This window comes from Rissa tridactyla, chromosome 2 (genome assembly GCF_028500815.1).
Source record: "Rissa tridactyla isolate bRisTri1 chromosome 2, bRisTri1.patW.cur.20221130, whole genome shotgun sequence".
NCBI classification, from domain to species: domain Eukaryota; kingdom Metazoa; phylum Chordata; class Aves; order Charadriiformes; family Laridae; genus Rissa; species Rissa tridactyla.
In genome coordinates this window covers 95,400,465-95,416,845 of record NC_071467.1, presented here as the reverse complement: position 1 = coordinate 95,416,845, position 16,381 = coordinate 95,400,465, and the positions used below count along the sequence as shown (strand labels likewise).

At 41.7% G+C, this 16,381-nt stretch overlaps 1 protein-coding gene across 2 annotated transcripts in view; it reads left to right on the top strand.

Annotated features, from left to right (window-relative positions):
• The window catches only part of NEDD9 (neural precursor cell expressed, developmentally down-regulated 9), a 105,247-nt gene that overhangs the window by 30,937 nt on the left and 57,929 nt on the right, over positions 1 to 16,381 (top strand). The gene's annotated exons all lie outside the window — the stretch shown is intronic.

The following is a 16,381-nucleotide window of genomic DNA, read 5'->3' as shown; positions in this document are numbered from 1 at the left end:
GGTAATGAACACATTTCTAATTATCCTGGAGTCTTCTTATCTAGGATGTGCTGCTTGAACCTTGTTTAAGGTGCTGCCAGGGTGCCTGTCATCAGTAGAACAAGGTTGCCAGCAGAAACCTGAAGACAGAGTTGCATACCTGTCTCTTGGTCACATTCACCCTTGAGAAAACTATTTAAAAAAAAAAAAACACACACACAGCACAATTCTGAAAGGGGTCTGTGTGAAACAAATCAAACAAGAATTCAGAATCAATGATTTCATAAGCAACATAAAAGAAGATTTCTTCACTTGTTACTGCTTCAAGAGATGAAACTTTTTCCAATTTTCAACATCAAACAGACCTAACTTGAGGTTGTTTTCTGGCTTGGTTTGTTAGGAGACAGGAGGAATCTCAGTTTTTCTTAGGACCCCTAAGATCTCAAACCCAACCTGAATCTCTTCATATTTTTCAGTGATCCTCTTAACAGAGGTCCTTTTCCAGAAGCCACACTAGCTTAAGGTTTAGTCCTTGTGCTTCATCACATTTATTTTCCTCACCCTTTACTGTTCCCACTGTAAATGAAAGTCATGGGTCTTTAGACCCATTTAAAAGAAGATAAATGCATAAATAACCACCAAAAATGTGCCTTGCATAAGTCACGTCAGTTATACAATTAAACATTTTCTCCTTCTCATGATGTGTTTTATTGAGGTATAAATCAGGGCTAAAAGGCAATTTAGCACAGACAGGAATTTTATTGGGAGGGGCATGCAGATCCCCTGGGCTCGTCTGGAAAATGAGAAACATACTCGTAGATGATGCATCTCGCCGGGTGCAAGATTCACAGGAGCTAGAAAGCACTCCGTCTAGACTGAGATTTAACTTTCTCATTTAAATCAAGTGAAACGAGACCATGCTGGATGCAATTGTATAAAACCTTTCTGTGTTGGATTAAGGAGGTTTTTGCAAAGCCTAGTCATACTGAAGAAATTGTGCAGGCAGAATGGAGTGTTGCCAAATCACAACGAGTAAGCAGGAGCTGAAAGATGGTAGCAAGTGACGCCCTACGTTTAGCGAAGTTTTAGCTCCACTCACTTTCTCCCTTCCATTAAGCAGAAACTTTCCCTTCTCTCCTGTTACTAAGACAAGTAGATAGATGCTTGTGGCATACTTTGCTTTCTTCCAGTCATGACTCTTAGCTGCAGACCCTCCTCATTTCTCCCTAGGAAAGTATAAATTGAGGTCAAATAAGAAACCTATGCTTGTGTACATCTGGAGCATGCCTGGGAAGAGACAGCAAGATTCAGATACAGCTTTTTTCTTACTCTCAGGAACTGACCAAAGTCCAAACACAAAACGCCCTGCGCTTGGGCCAGACGGCCCAGCTAGAAGAGAGAAGGGAGGTCTCTGCCTTGCAGCACTGCCTGGCAGAGGTGAAGTACACATCCTATGGCCCACCAAAGAGAGGAACAGCATCACTCCAGCCCCACTTAGTCAATGGAAAGAGGGTAATCACATTTGTCCCAGTGTCTGCCCATGCAGACATCCCCAACTCCATATTTGGGATTTACAGAAGGAAGCAGAGATCTTTGGCTATCTTGCAAGCAACACAGTGTTTTATTTCTCCAGCCAGCCCTGCACTCAAGGACCTGGGATGTTAGCAGCCACCTCACCTAACAAAGACAACTAGCCTCGGTTGTTCTCCCTACGGGCAAATAGAAGCTGGTATTAGACTCAATAGGCCCTGGAGATACCTAGCTCTCAGCATCTCAGTTACTACAGACAGGATAAATTTGAGCCTTCCTGCCCTGAGAAATATAATTAGCTAGTGTCAGTGTACCTAACACTAGCACCTTCTGAACAACAGCCGACTAAGCTCTGATGAAGCATCTTAGTGTTTGCATGGTAATGGGGCAAGGGCAATATTTTGCTCTCTGTGCACAACCCAACCCATTTGTAAAGCCATGCCCATGCCTGGATTCAGGGATGCTGCATAACTAAATTAAATTGTCCTCTTCGCTGCTCATTTAGAGGCAGATGGCAGAAACGAGGCACAGCGGTTAATAACAAGCTGAAACAAGTCTGCAGGCTCAGACGGCCCCCAAGCAAGTTATATTTGAATCAAGTGCCTCCTTCTTGATGTGCAGCACCTTAAAGCACAAAGCATTAATATTTTAGCCTTCCACTCTCCAGCACTGCCAGCTCACAGTACATTTTCTGGAGCACAAGGCTCAGAATACATGCTGGTTTCTACAGTGCCCTGCCAGCTCCCACGTTTTGCAAGAATTCCAGCATTCAATTATTTTTTGTTTAGAGACAGTTGTTGGTTTGGTTTTTTTTTTAACTCAGCCTTCAGTGCTTTATCTGCTTCTGCAGTTCAGCCAACAAAGCTGACCCACCTGGTTTGTCCAGGCAGCTGCAGCACAACGTGCCCTTCCTGAGGATGTCCTCTTCTCCCAGGGTACCACTGGGGATTTTCGCTGCGCATCCCCTGATGCTTTGCACTACAGTAAACTGAGCTGCTCTGTGACACTTGTCCAGCGAGTCATCCCCACCCTCTGACCTCCTGCACAAGATTGTTGGCTTCCAGCTGAACATATGCACCCTGCCTAATTGTTAGGGCTTCCAAGCAATAGCTAATCGCAGATTTGGCATCAGCAGCAGGTTCTGAATCAGGCTTCAGTAGTATTGTCTGACTAAAGACTGGCAAGGGGAAAGGCCCCTTGCCAAAGACAGAGGAAAACTGGGATTAATAACTGTATTTAAACCCACAAAGAAAGACTGGGAGGGCTGGAAGAAGTCCACATAAAGAGGGTGAGAGCTGACAAGAGAGCACAGTACCTTTCAAGCATCTGTTTTGTTTTGTACTTTAAAGGTGCAGTAAAATGTATTTATACCTGATTCCTTAGTTTACAAGGAAAGCAAGTTGCCCTATAAGTTTTAAAAGTGGCCTCAGCTGAGCAGCAGTTCTCCCAGCCTGGATTTTGGGGATTACATCTCACTCCACGAATAATACTTCCATTCATGGAGCCATAGTTTTCCATCTATAACCTCTACCTCCAGTTGACATTGATTGCTTATTTTCCTCTCCACTGAAATACGGGACAGTGAAGGCCTGAAGTAGCAACTGCCTGAAATACACCCAATTACAGAAGTGTTGTGCACAGAGCTTTAGGTCATTAAAATGCCATGGAGAAATTTGGGTTTAGTGTCCAGTGAAGCAGTAAGAAAAACACAGTACCTCATAATGGAACTTGAAGAAAAATACCAAGTGCTTGGTTTTGTTTTTTTTTTAAAAAAAAGCTTCAGACTGGATTAGAAGCAGAGGCAGAAAACATTCAAACTTCTAATGGGGATAGGGCATTTTATATGCTTTCAATTTTTTTTCCTCATCTGCTGTGCAAGTAGTTCATCAACACACGTTGTCCACTCTTTAGATAAAGGAATCCTTTAAGGAAGCCTGGCCTTGGGAGCAGCTCCTGCATTCGCTGTTCTTCAATGCCAGAGTAAGGCCTCAGGGAAACCTCATAAGTGGGAAGTCCATCCCCCGACAATCCTCATGTGACAGAGCAGTCCCAATGACATGCTGGCAGACAAAACTAAGTGTGGAAAAAAGCCTAAGCCTGCTCTGTTTTACATCTGCATCCAGCCCAGTAACTCCTAGACTGCAGCCAGGTACAAGTTTAAAGCCAGCTTAGTCCTCTTTCCTTTCCAAGTACGACAAAGTGCAAGTGAGGCACATCTCAAGCTCTACCCCACTGGAGAGTAATGAGAACCAGAGATACAACTGAAGGAGACATTTAGTTGAATTTTGGATTATGGATTAACGCATCCTTGACCAAACAGAGAGGGTATCACTGAGTTACAAGGATGAGTGCAGAAGGGAGAGCCCGGGTACTCAGATACCACGTTCATCATCTGTTGAGTAACCAGGTGTTTAAGGGCTGGGCTGTTCCAGCTTCCATGACTCCTCATACAAGTGTTTAATATTACCTTGTTCAGTTAAAGACAGTCTCTGGTCGTTATGCTTCACTGTTGTGTAGGGTTACCACAGCATGTATATGGATCACTAGGATTCACGTAAGTAGCAGTTACATGTTAGAAGCAACCAAAGTAAATGCTCTCTGTAGCGATACATCGCATTCTTTGGACGGCCATTTTACATAAACCACTATTGAAATACATTATCACTGTTACTATTCTGTTGGAGAAGGTGGGACCCAGAAGAGCAAGCTAAACACAGATACATCAGTGCTAATATTTAATGCTCAGACCCAACTTTTTCAGGGCCAGAGGCAATTAGACACTGGAGGGAAGTCAGGGAGAAATCCCTTTTGCTTTTCTCGATTTTGATCTGGCTGAAGCCATTAGGACTGAATAGCGCAAAGGGAAAACCAGAACAAAACAAACCCCCTTCCTCTCACAGTTTCTCTAACCTAATCCAAGCCAGAAATACTCAGATTTTCACCAGAAAGACCGATATATAACACACCCAGCAAAGAAAGAAGCCAAGCTGAGTGCAGTGAGGCAGGCCACCCTGGAAGCCTCCTGCCTGTGTGAGCAGGCCCATGCAGGTTAATAGGGCCAGCCACAACACCTGCAGGCTAGGCTCAGACTCAGGGTAAACATTTGCCTTTCAAGACAAAAACAAATTAAAAGCATTGGGTTGCCCCAGATGAACATAAATATTTACCTCTAGGAATCCTGTTTTGGGTGTTGGTTGGGTTTTGTATGTTTGTTTGTTTTAAAAAACTAACAAAGAGCAGGCTAGAAGTGAAGGGGCTCTCTGAAAATACCTTAAAGCTTTATTTGCTTTAATCCCAAAGCAAGAGGATCTAGCATCTACTTAAGTCCCACGAATACATGCATTTCTTATCAGCAGCATTACAATGCCATTAAAGAACATAGATTCACCAGTCTGCCTACAAATGATAATATTTTTACTTGCTCACAATGTCTGCTCATTTCTCAGAATAATTTTAGGGAGCCTTATTTCATTCTATTCTTTTTCTCCCTTCTCTCATTCATGACATTTCCTTATGCTCATGATTATTTATTTGGCATGGCATTTTGTTGTAAGAGAACAGCCAAGCCCTGTGTGCATACATAGCACAGAATTTCCACTTTAAGAAGTGGAACAAATTTCCACTTTGTAGTTTATAGATGGCATAAAAAAAAAGACTGACTTAAAGAGTAAATAACCTTAAGCCTAGAAAAGTTGAGAGGTATTACCTACATATGGCTTTTGGTCAGTCAAATCAAAGTCATATCATCACCTTCAGCTTTTGACAACTGCTGCACTGGACCCCAATCCCAACATTACATCTTGAGCCTCTCTCTGCTATTAAACCTGAAAAAACATCTTGACTGCGTGCAGCTGACCTGCTCAACGGGACTGCAATGCCACCAGCAGTTGCACCCCAACCCTCTCAAGGCGCAATAGAAAACACGTAAGGTGGTTGGTCTCAGGCTCTCTGATTGACAGCTTAGACGCAGCCCCAGCACTGTAATTTTCACTCAAACACCCAGAACTTCTCCCAGACCCTGGCTGACATTTTTTCATGGTTGAGCCCAAAGCCATTTGCAACTAGCAGAAAGACTTACTCTTTTCACCGGGGTTGCAGATCTTGCCTCGCTGTTATGGGTATGCTATAGCTGTCCAGGCGGTGCAGCAGAGGTGCGTTTCCTTCCCTCACACAACCAAAGGGTAATAGCAGCAACATGGGCCATTCCTGCCTGCCCACAGCTATGCAAAACTTAGGTGCTACTCACACCTGGAAAGGGAAATGGTGGCCGCTTCCCTCCCAGTTAATTAAACATTTGAGCTACAGCCATTGTTTATTCAAGGACCTAATAAGAGCTATCTGTGGCTATTTTCTACTTAACATCATTAGTTAAACAGAAATTGATTGCAGATGCAGAACAGCCATTGTGTATTATTACTAATGATTTGTTTCCTGGCATTTTAGGGCAGGTATAGGTTGGCAGATCTGTTCCCTCAGGCGGTAGACACTGCAAGGTGGGGCCACACTCTGTGTTTACAAGCTATTATAACAGCTCATCATTGGCTTTTTCAACTCCAGGCACATCAGCAAGACTTAAAGGCTCTGTGTGAGGGAACATGAGAGGAGTTTGGTTTGTTTGCTATCAGCCAAAGATTGCTGACATGCTTTAACTATCTCATAATAGAAAAGCTATCCACCACAGGCCATCATTATTTGCTTTCAACAGAAGACCTCAGTAGCCTTGAAGAGAGATGAGTAAAAAGGAACCTAAACGGCCTTTATATGTTTTAAGTCCTTCAAGTGAAACTCAAAAGATAGCCCCAACCAGCAAAGTTTAATTCAGCTGGATCTTGCTGCTCCCCATACGCTGTGCCAGAACAGGGCCATGGAAGTACGCCTGCAATAACCAGGATGCAAGCTCAAACCCTGTCAGGCCCATCTTTCTGCATTTATACTGAAATGCATGCAAGATCCCACTCAAGCTTTTCATCTGGTGCCTATTAAAAATGAGACTGAGCAAATCAAAACAAGCAGTGGGTGCAAATATCTTCAGAAATCTTTACTGGCTCCCAGAACATAGTGGGAAACAGTGCAAAATAGCCTTCTCTGAAGCTTGTCTCTCAGATTTTTTTGACATCAAATTTCCCCGTTCTCTGGCTTTTCTCCTTTTCTACTCAAAAGACAGGTTCTCCAGGTTCCCACGCTCCAAGGTTCAGCATACCCTCTGTTTACAAGGACTTTAGTAAATTACAGTGCTGGTAGGGTCTTCTAGGACCTGAGACTCAGCATTTAACTGTATGGCATATATACAGGTAGTGTAAGAAGCTACTGGCAGATCTCTTTCACAGTGTGCTTTCACCATCTAACAGAGCTTCCCTACCCAGCCTGACAGCTGGAGTACCCAGGAACCACCATATTTGATACAACTAACTGTCCATCTAATCCATGTGCTAGTTTTGATGTAAAACCAGCTGCCTTGCTAAGACACAAATAACCCAGCAGTTTCCCCAAAGGGGAAGCTTGTCCCTAACCTGCATCTGTTACAGGTCAGTTCATGCCCCACGTCTGAAAATTTATAGCTCTTCCAGCGGCTTCTAACCCACGCCTACCATAAAGCCATCAAATACCTGCTGGTACACAGATTACCACTGTGACAGATACACAGATTACCACTGTGACAGACAAACTCAACTGATAGATCCTCCTTCCAGACTCCCCATGGTCCATGTGACCAGCCGCTACCCTGAACCTTGCCATCCTCGCTCCCCATTATCGTCCATGAAGCCTGGAGGTGGCAAAAGTGCACTTTTCTATTTCTTTACCTTTTTTCCTCAAACAGAAAGTTTCAGGGAAACTGTTTTCAGGGAGATTTCCATACTGCCATATCTAGCAGCTGTAGTTAATGCCTGACATAGGTTGTAATATTTTAAATACAAAGCTCAATGTTCTGCTGACCCTCCCTAATATTATGTCACATTTCGGTCTAAGATTTGATTGATGACCCAAATTCAGATCAAATTTGCAGTAGGTGATACACGGGACATGTTTTCCAGCAAATCTATTTAGCCTAACTAAATCCCACAGAATTTCCTTTCAACATGGCTATTTTCTATCCAGTACAATGGTGAATATCAAGTGCCATAATGGGAACTTTTTATCATGTGAACCACTTTGTATTATTTTTCAATAATAAGCAGCCAAAATAAATTCTGATTTCTCAAGACCAAAAAGTATATCTGATGTCACAATCTACACAATTTGGTACCATTAATGAATGTGTTAGCACTGCCTCCTGTGTGAGCTTGTACAATGGTATGCAATTTGTTAGCTTGTTCAATAGCATTACAATCAACTTGTAAATTCAAATTTCATGAGACACATTTTTTATTCTTAAGCAGCAGGACTACTGGCAGCACTGTGTATGTTGTTGTGTGCAATTGTGTGTGTTGTTTTGTGCAATATCATCTGCAAGATTTTATTTTAGAACATCCTCCCTCTGCCTTCCTCGAAATGTGACTAGACTCTCTAAGGATGAGAACAGATTTTACAGTAGATGATCATGACCTAAAACTTCATGGGGCCTCAAAATAAAATTCCATCTGTAAAGAAACAAAAAGAATCAGCTGTGAATACAGTAAGATTAATGAATTAATCATCTGCTGGCATGGCACACTCTGGGAAAGAGACTAATTAAAAGGGATTTGTGGAAGGTTATCTAGGATTGCCTTCTACTAAGAGCAGTGGTAAGACATCTGGGTTTTTGAATCTGGTGATTTTTGAAAGTTTTAATTAATGTCCTAGAAAACAGAAGTTACACCAAGAAACTGAGCCCTCCAACTTCACCTACACTGGAAATAAGCTCTTCATATTAGTTTTGCAAGCATTTATGGCTTTAGGAAACTTGGAGGAGCAAAAACTGGGGCTCTATTCTCTCTGTAATCTAAATCCTCTTCCCATAAACTATCAGTGTAATGACTTCCATTTACATCAGTGACGGGTGGAACATGGCCTGATGAGGGAAGGTAGAAAAGTCCTGCTGATATTAGCAGATGAAGCATGTGATATGCAGGACTTGTCTCCCAGGAAATTAAACTATCAATCAAAATTCATACCTGCCCTTTTGATGGCAGCAGTTAGGAATTTTGCCCAAAACACACGGTCTCAAGTTTTTCAAAAGAAAACTAGAGAATGAGTCTGAGGGCACCTCCTTTTCCACCTCTTGTCCATTTGGAGACATGGCAATGCACTTCAGAAGGTGTTTTATAAGTCTGATTTTGCCTGCTACCGAGAAAAGCTAGCTCTTTGCTTGCATGCAGGAAGGAAAGGGCGCACTTAGAAAACATCTCTACACACGATCAAAATTGCATCTAACAACAGAGAGATGCAGATGCAGATATATGCATTTTCAGAAGTAAGTGTCCTTCAGACTCCCATTTGTAAGACGAGATACAGAGTGCATCACCAAGGGGGGAGCCTCCTGTGAAAAGAGCTTGGGTGCTCCCTCCAGCCAGTCTCAGTCAATCACAAGTGACATCATCCATGCAGGAAAGCTCTGTTCCCATGCTTCGGATCATCACTGCACTTCCCACCTTGGCTGCAGAGCAAAAGAAGCTGCACTGTCAGGGCCACCCCAGCCCACGTTCCAGCTGAGCAGCAGTGATGGGTGGTACAGAAGGGTAAATTCAATGAGTAAGCCTTACAGAAAATACAAGCTGTCATGATAGAGTCTCCTGTTTGGAAATGGAAGTGTCTTACATGCCCGAGCCAGACAGAGTAGAAAACCTTCCTTACAGAAGCAGTAAGAAACAAGACAAAGAACCCTTTTTATTTGCTCAGTAACAGCCAGGAGGAGAGATACTTCATGGTTTTGTAATGCCCTGAGACAGCAAAAGTAGCTTCATGCACAGGTGTGGTTTGGTGGGATGAATGATGATGTGCATTTAATTTATACTTTGAATTACTGAAGGATGATGACTAGAGAGGGTCATCACCCATGAAGTTCAGATCCAGGTCTGAAACAGCTCCAAGAATTTCAGAGCACAGAGTCATGGGCATGGGGCTTCGGTTTTGCTTCAGCTCATTGGAGAGAAAATGGTCAGCTACACAATTTACCTCTGGAACCATCGCCAAATTTGTCTAGATTCATGGCCATGGCTTCGACCCATTAGTGGCAAAAACTGTGAGAGAAAGCACAGGGGAGGAAGAAAAGATAAAATAATGGCATAAATTCCAGTAGCTCCTGGAAAAAATACGTTTGACCTTTATTATCTACTAACTTCTAAGTCTGACACTTAGCTCTGGTTTTTGCTCTTAAAATATTGTCCCTGGCAGAATGAAGTCCGAAGAGAAAATAGACTCTGGAAAAAGTGTGAGACTCTGGGGAGACAGTTATTTACTGGCAGTTTCACAACCGCCCCTGCACTTCTAATGAAATTTCATTTGTCAAATTCAGTGCAACTTGGTGACAAGCCAAGCTTATTCTGCCTGCCTTTTAGCTTAGAAACATCCTTTTGGTCTTCTGCTCCCAAGTAGCGCCTTTATTTAATTTGAGAAAAAAAGAGTTGCAGCTTGTAGTTAAAAAGCCAGTCTCAAGCTCTCATGGACACAATTGCTTATTTTAATATGAAAAAAGAGTTAAAATTTTGAACTGGTGTTAACACCATGCATAATAAAACATGCTCCTCACTAACAGTACTTGAAAGGGAAATATATTCAGCTTTGGCAAAAAAAGACCCACAACTGGTTGTGATTTTGTCTGGACTCCCACTGTCTGGGATGAGGCCACCTAACAGGAGTCTGGACTCAGCATCCTTCCAACGTAGGATGAAATCCGTAGCATCTAAAGGGGGGAATGCATCTCACTTCTTATTCATGTTTTTTAATATGTGAGGCCTGGTTTGTGTACATAGCTTGCATTACATTCCAGTGGTCGGTAAAACAGCTAAGCTATTTTGACTTCTCCTGGTTAAAATACTACTTTAAGCCCGTTGAAAGTTTTCGCATGCTTAGGTCTTATGGTAGAGTTGTCAGCAAAAACAGTCACAGGTTTTGTTCGGTTTTATGGAAAAGGAGAATTAAAAAAAAAAAAAAAAGAGTTAGGACAAACAAACTGATCACACTTCCCCCATTGTTCAGGAAAAAAAATGAAGAAAAAAAAGACAGTGATTTATTTTAGACAGCCTGAATAGCTGGAGACAGAGAGCTGAAATATGGCAAGGAAATTGCCACCCTAAACAAGTTCCTTTGAGCAACTTGATGATTTTTTTTTTCTGCCTGAGTTATGAGTGCTTGGAATGCACATACCATTGATTTGCTTGGTAATTTGCACACACAGTTCTTCCTGAGGTCCTAAAGCCACTGTATATCCCAGGGTGGAAATATTAACATGATACAGAGAAATAGAGTCTGATTGTTTGCCAAAGTCAGGCTACCTAACCTTGCATATCCATCCTGCAAGTAAAATACATGTGCTGTCACAGACAAAACAGTGAACTTGAGGATGTATCCACCCACTTGCCCTTTGCTGAAGCTTGAAACTTCTGCTCTAAACTCCCCAAATTCTCATGGAAACATCACCACTGTGGTATCAAACACCTCCCGGTTGCACATCAGGTGGTGTGACCATCCTCCATCCTATGGGGCCTCTTCTTCTTCCTGACAGAAATGTTGTTTGTGCAATGTGCTATTTTCTTTTGGTAAGGAGGTTTGTTTGCATTTCCCTCTAAAATATAAATACAAACAATATAAACATAAACAAACATAAATAGACAAACACCACGGTTTGATGGGATGAGATTTGTGTGGGTGGTTTGGGTGCCTAATTGCCATGTTCTGCACAAAGCCCGTGGTTTGCACCCTGAGAACTCAGACCTCAGCCTGGAGACACTGAACCTGATTTTCTCTTTCATTCAGCTCCAAACTGCTTTGTGCCTAATGCATGCTAAATACTGGTCCTACAGCGGGCTTGTTGATGATAACCACCCAAAATCCACACCCAAGAGGAGGCTATGAGGACTATGCCTCTCTTTCATCGAGAGGCCCATTGGCTAAAGCTGATTTCTGGGACACCAGAAGCAAGAGTTCAAACCTTTCTTCGCCTTATGTGAAACAGGAGCTTGACGCTGGTTTCCCAAACTCAGGCAGCCTTAGCCACTATGTTACACATTACCCTGGACTGGTCGTCCCACTGACTCACTAGATGGGCTTATTTCACTCTGCTCCCACGCCTAAACTGGGACGGAGATAATGCAAAGCAGAAAGTAAAAGGGTAGGTCAGTAACCCAGCAAGTTGGATGCTCACCTGGAAGCTGGGCACCAAGCTGCCTTCCAGCAAACATTCAATTACATCAGAGATACCCACCAAGTACCAGAAAGGAGTCAGAGATCCAAACCTTAGGACCCTTCTTTTTTCAGCCAGTTCTTTATCTTCCCTAGGAAGAGCGGGCTAACTCCCTTTGAACTCTTCCTCAAATACCTTGCCAGGGGAGTGACCCACTGTGACTGATGCTGCTCACAGCCTCCATCCTGGGGATGTACTGCCAGTGTCCTCTCATCTCCACACCTACCGCCTCCTACAGCAGCACAGTTCTCGAACGGAGGGTCTGCTCTTAACTTTCAGGGCACACAGTGGGCATCCTGATTTCTAGCAGTAGTGGATTAAGGTCAGCGACTTGCACAGCTCAGCTTCCTGTCTAATTGAATTTAATCTTAGAAAACTAGGGCTGAAAGAGACCTCATGAGATCATCTAATACTATTTTTTGCCCAGAGGCAGGGTCAGATATTCCTAGGCTAACCCCAGTATGTGTTTAATGTGGTCTGGAAAGCGTTTGAGAAAGGAGAGCCCATAGCCTCGTTCAGATACCTGCTTCAGTACTTCAAACTCCCAGAATTTATCATTTTTTTCTTACAGTCAACTAACTAATCTTGCTTCAGATTTGTTTTCTTCTTCTCCCACCATGTATGAAAGGAAATATTAACTTGGTCTAGAAATACTGAAATTGAATTTCAAAGTTAAATCTTCCCATTGAAGCCCGTAGTTAGTAGACAATTTTGCAAAGCAAAATAAAAGGAAACTGTTAAAAAAAAGTCATTTCTTAATGCTGTGCCACTGTGTACGGGGCCTCCTTTTGGAGCTTTGCTATGGATGTGGCAGGTCTTTGTTTATTTTGAAGGGATAAGTTAGGCAGTCAGTCAAGGATGGGTAGGAAAAGCCTGAGGCTGGAGATTACCATGTAGCTTTCTAATTAGACTGGAATGAAAATAGGTCTAAATCCATTGAGTCTACAAAATACGTTTACATACTTAGTAATTGATAATAATTACGGTTCCCTAGAACAACAGCAAATGCCTAGTTGTTATTTTGTAACCTAAGGTAAATGACTAGGGTATTTGTTTTACTTAAGCTGACAAAACTTGTAAAAGAGGCCACCACAATGACATTCCAGAGCACAGGGAGAGCTGTCATTCTAACTACTAGCTGGTAAGAAAAATTATATGATTTCATAATGTTATCCTACTGAATAGTTGAGGAATTGCACATATCACTTGCTGGAAGGATCCAAGAAACTAAACATTAGCCAAACAGTCTAACTCAGTCCTACCTCAGCGCAGTACCAATAGTCACGTACACCAGCAGCAACAGAAGAATGAGCTTGTTCTTGAGAAAATGATGGAAAAGTCTGACCCTCATTTCCTTACACAGAAGAAATCACATAAAAGCAATCAAGCTGAGATTCAAAATACTTGAATACAGACACAAACTATATGACGAACATGTGTTAACTGTCAGACAAAAAGTACCTAAAAATCCATCCTAGTTACCTAGGGAGGGAATAGGAAACAACATGTGGACATTTTATATAATGGATGATTGTTAAACGCTGACCTTTTTTGTTGAGTTTTGATTTTAACATTCAGAACTTGATTATGCAGGAAGAGAAGAGATTTTCAGCTGCATGAATAGAAGTTATGCAAAAGCGCTACCAAACCCACAAGTCTGGTTAACTTGTAGAGAAGTAGAGATTTGCAATAACGCGTATGTTGAAAGCATGACAGCAACCACACGTATCCCCTTGTGTTTAGTTCCGAAAGTCAGTTACCAATGCAGCCTATGTAAATGTGCAACAGGAGAAAATAGCAAGTCACGGACCAGTACAGTTTGGTAAACTTGTCAAACTGATTCTTAAATCAATCTACAAAATGTCTATCTGTATGTGCATGCACGTGTGTGTGTTCCTGGCGTCCTAAGGAAGTGAAAGCTTAAGGGATAACACTCTGTGCGTGTGCATGTACGTATTGCTTAGGAAAATTCATCATTGATGATCATTTATCTGAACTTAAGAAACTCACAACTCTTGACTTCCAGGGAGCCAAGGCTGGTACCTCATCCGCAGTCTAGCCCAGCAGGATGAAATTACAAATTGCCTGTGAAGTCCTTGTTGTACATAAAGCAATACCACCAAGAAAACCATCTCTTTGCAATGCAGAAATTCCTCTTTGTAGCAGTTATGCAGCTGCGAGTTGATTTTGCATATTGAAAATGTTGGGGATTTATTGGGGATTTTGCAAAAGGAGATGATCTATCTGCACAGAGGAGTACCCCTGCACACTTTGTGAGCCAATTTCTTTCTGCACTTTTTGTATTTGGGATTGAACTTTGGCAACAGATGCAGTTTGCAGGTCTGGGAGATATTTAATTTATGGGCATTCTCAAAGTGAACTGCTCAGATTTACAAAGATTTGGAAGATCGTATGTATTTAAAAACACTTTATTGCATTTCTGTGGACGAGTTCCAGATATTATGGTGTCCTGCAAATGCTTCTAGCTACCTCCTTTATAGCAGCCTGGATTTTAGATGAGATCTTATTCACAACAGGCATAGGCCCTCTACAGCACTACCTGAGAGAACAAGAACTGTTCTGCTAGGTAGTGGGACAAAGCCTTAATCTTGTTTTGCTAATGTGAATTCATCAACTGTTTCAGCTGTAAGCGAAGCTATGATGAGTAATAAACATGAAGTTTTTAGTCTTCTAGTGGATTGTGTTTGCAGTGATGGACACTCATAAAAAGACTGGCCTAGAGGAATGAGAGGTGCTAGCAGTCCAAGTGCTCCCTGGAAGAGGGAGAAGTAGATCAAGGGCTTACATTTCTTTACATGTTTAAAAAAAAAAAAAAAAGAAAGAGGAACACCCCCCCCCCATTATTATGGAGGTTTTATTCTCTGTCATTTAAAAATGCAGGAAAATATGTTTAAAATCTTAGAAGACAAAGGGAATAAAACACTTTCACACAACATCTGTACCCTTTTCACAAGTGGAAATAGGATACTGCCTCAGACTTAGGAACCCCACAGTTTCACCCTCCTTTTGTGCATCAGAGAAAAATGAGAGAAATCAGGTAGAAATACCCCAGAATACAAGCATGTTGTTTCTTTACCCAGAAACTAAATAATTACATTGAAATAAAGGTCATCTGGCTTTCTTTTAAAATCTCTGCCAGCAAAACTGAAACAATTTTATGTAGAAAAACATGGAGTTTTTTTCAGTCTACCTCAGTATCATTACCTGAAGTACACAGATCATTTTGAATACACAGAACTTATTTGCCATTGTGTCACTATCCTCAGGATACTATGTTCATTTGATTTCATATACCAAAAATCTGACACACTGCAGTCACTAGGTAGGCCTTCATAAAGAGCTATGTAAATGCTATTTCCCATCCCATCTGCCTGAATTTTCAATAAAAGGGAATAATATTAGTAGGAAATATAATATTCATAGATATAGTATGGAGCAGAAGGAGAAAATGAAATAATTTTCTCCATTGTTCTACAGGCTTCCTTCAGTAGTAACGTAGGAAATAGGCAATTTCTACAAGGTTAATTTAGCTCATAGATAAATATCTTAAGATATACAAGATTAAATAGTTTTGTGTCCTAAAGAAGCAACCATTTATAAATCTGCATAAAGGAACAACACAATATAGATATATTCCCAAATCTATGGAGAAGTTGGATACGAGTGGTTCATATTCCAGGAGAAATGAAGGCTTGCCATTCTAAAAACACCTGCAGAGGCAAGGGGAAATTCGCAAGTTCCTTAATACTCGTTTTTTGCTAGGTGAATTGCAATTCTAAAACACTTTTTCAAAAAGAAGCATGAGAAGGTAGGGAACAATGACTTTCATCAAACAAATCCTTAGCTTTAAAGAAAACCTACAGAGGAAAAATGGTGACCATCTTTATGTTTCCAGATCAATCAGAAGGGGATCAGGTTAAAATTCTCCACATCCATTTACTGCTTTTTAAATGCTGAACTAGAACGATGGAAAGATTCCTAGGTGCAACTTTTGGAAAAGGGGCAAGGGGGACAATTATTTCTCAGTAGCCACCCAGAAACCCACCTCATCAAAGACTAGAGACAGGTTCCAACCAGAAACAGCTGTGTAAACTCCATCTGATTTTTGTGCTTTTGCAGAGGACTAGCAACAACTGCAGAAGTCAAAGATCTAAATGGAAGCAGAAGGGCAAAGGAAGAGACATTTTTTGCTTGAATCTCTAAGTAGAGGCAATTGAAAGGTGGGAAGCAGCGTGCACTAGGGGTCTGGTATCTATTGCAGTCTAGTAGAAAGACACTGGACCTTAATCCAGTTCAAATGAACAGAATAGTCAGTCATGAATACTGTCGAAGTAGAGGCCATTTCACTCAGCCATTTCTAAAGGCAAGATCCTTGGTTAGTGATGTGTGTTGATTCATTCAAAACAGCAGAACTAGGATGATTTGCATTAAGCCAAAGGACAAGCCTCAAATTTTTACGCTCACCCTTCAGTCTGCACATGAAACCAAGTGGGGCTTTATTTATATTTCAGATAAATCAAGTTCTAGGGGTTG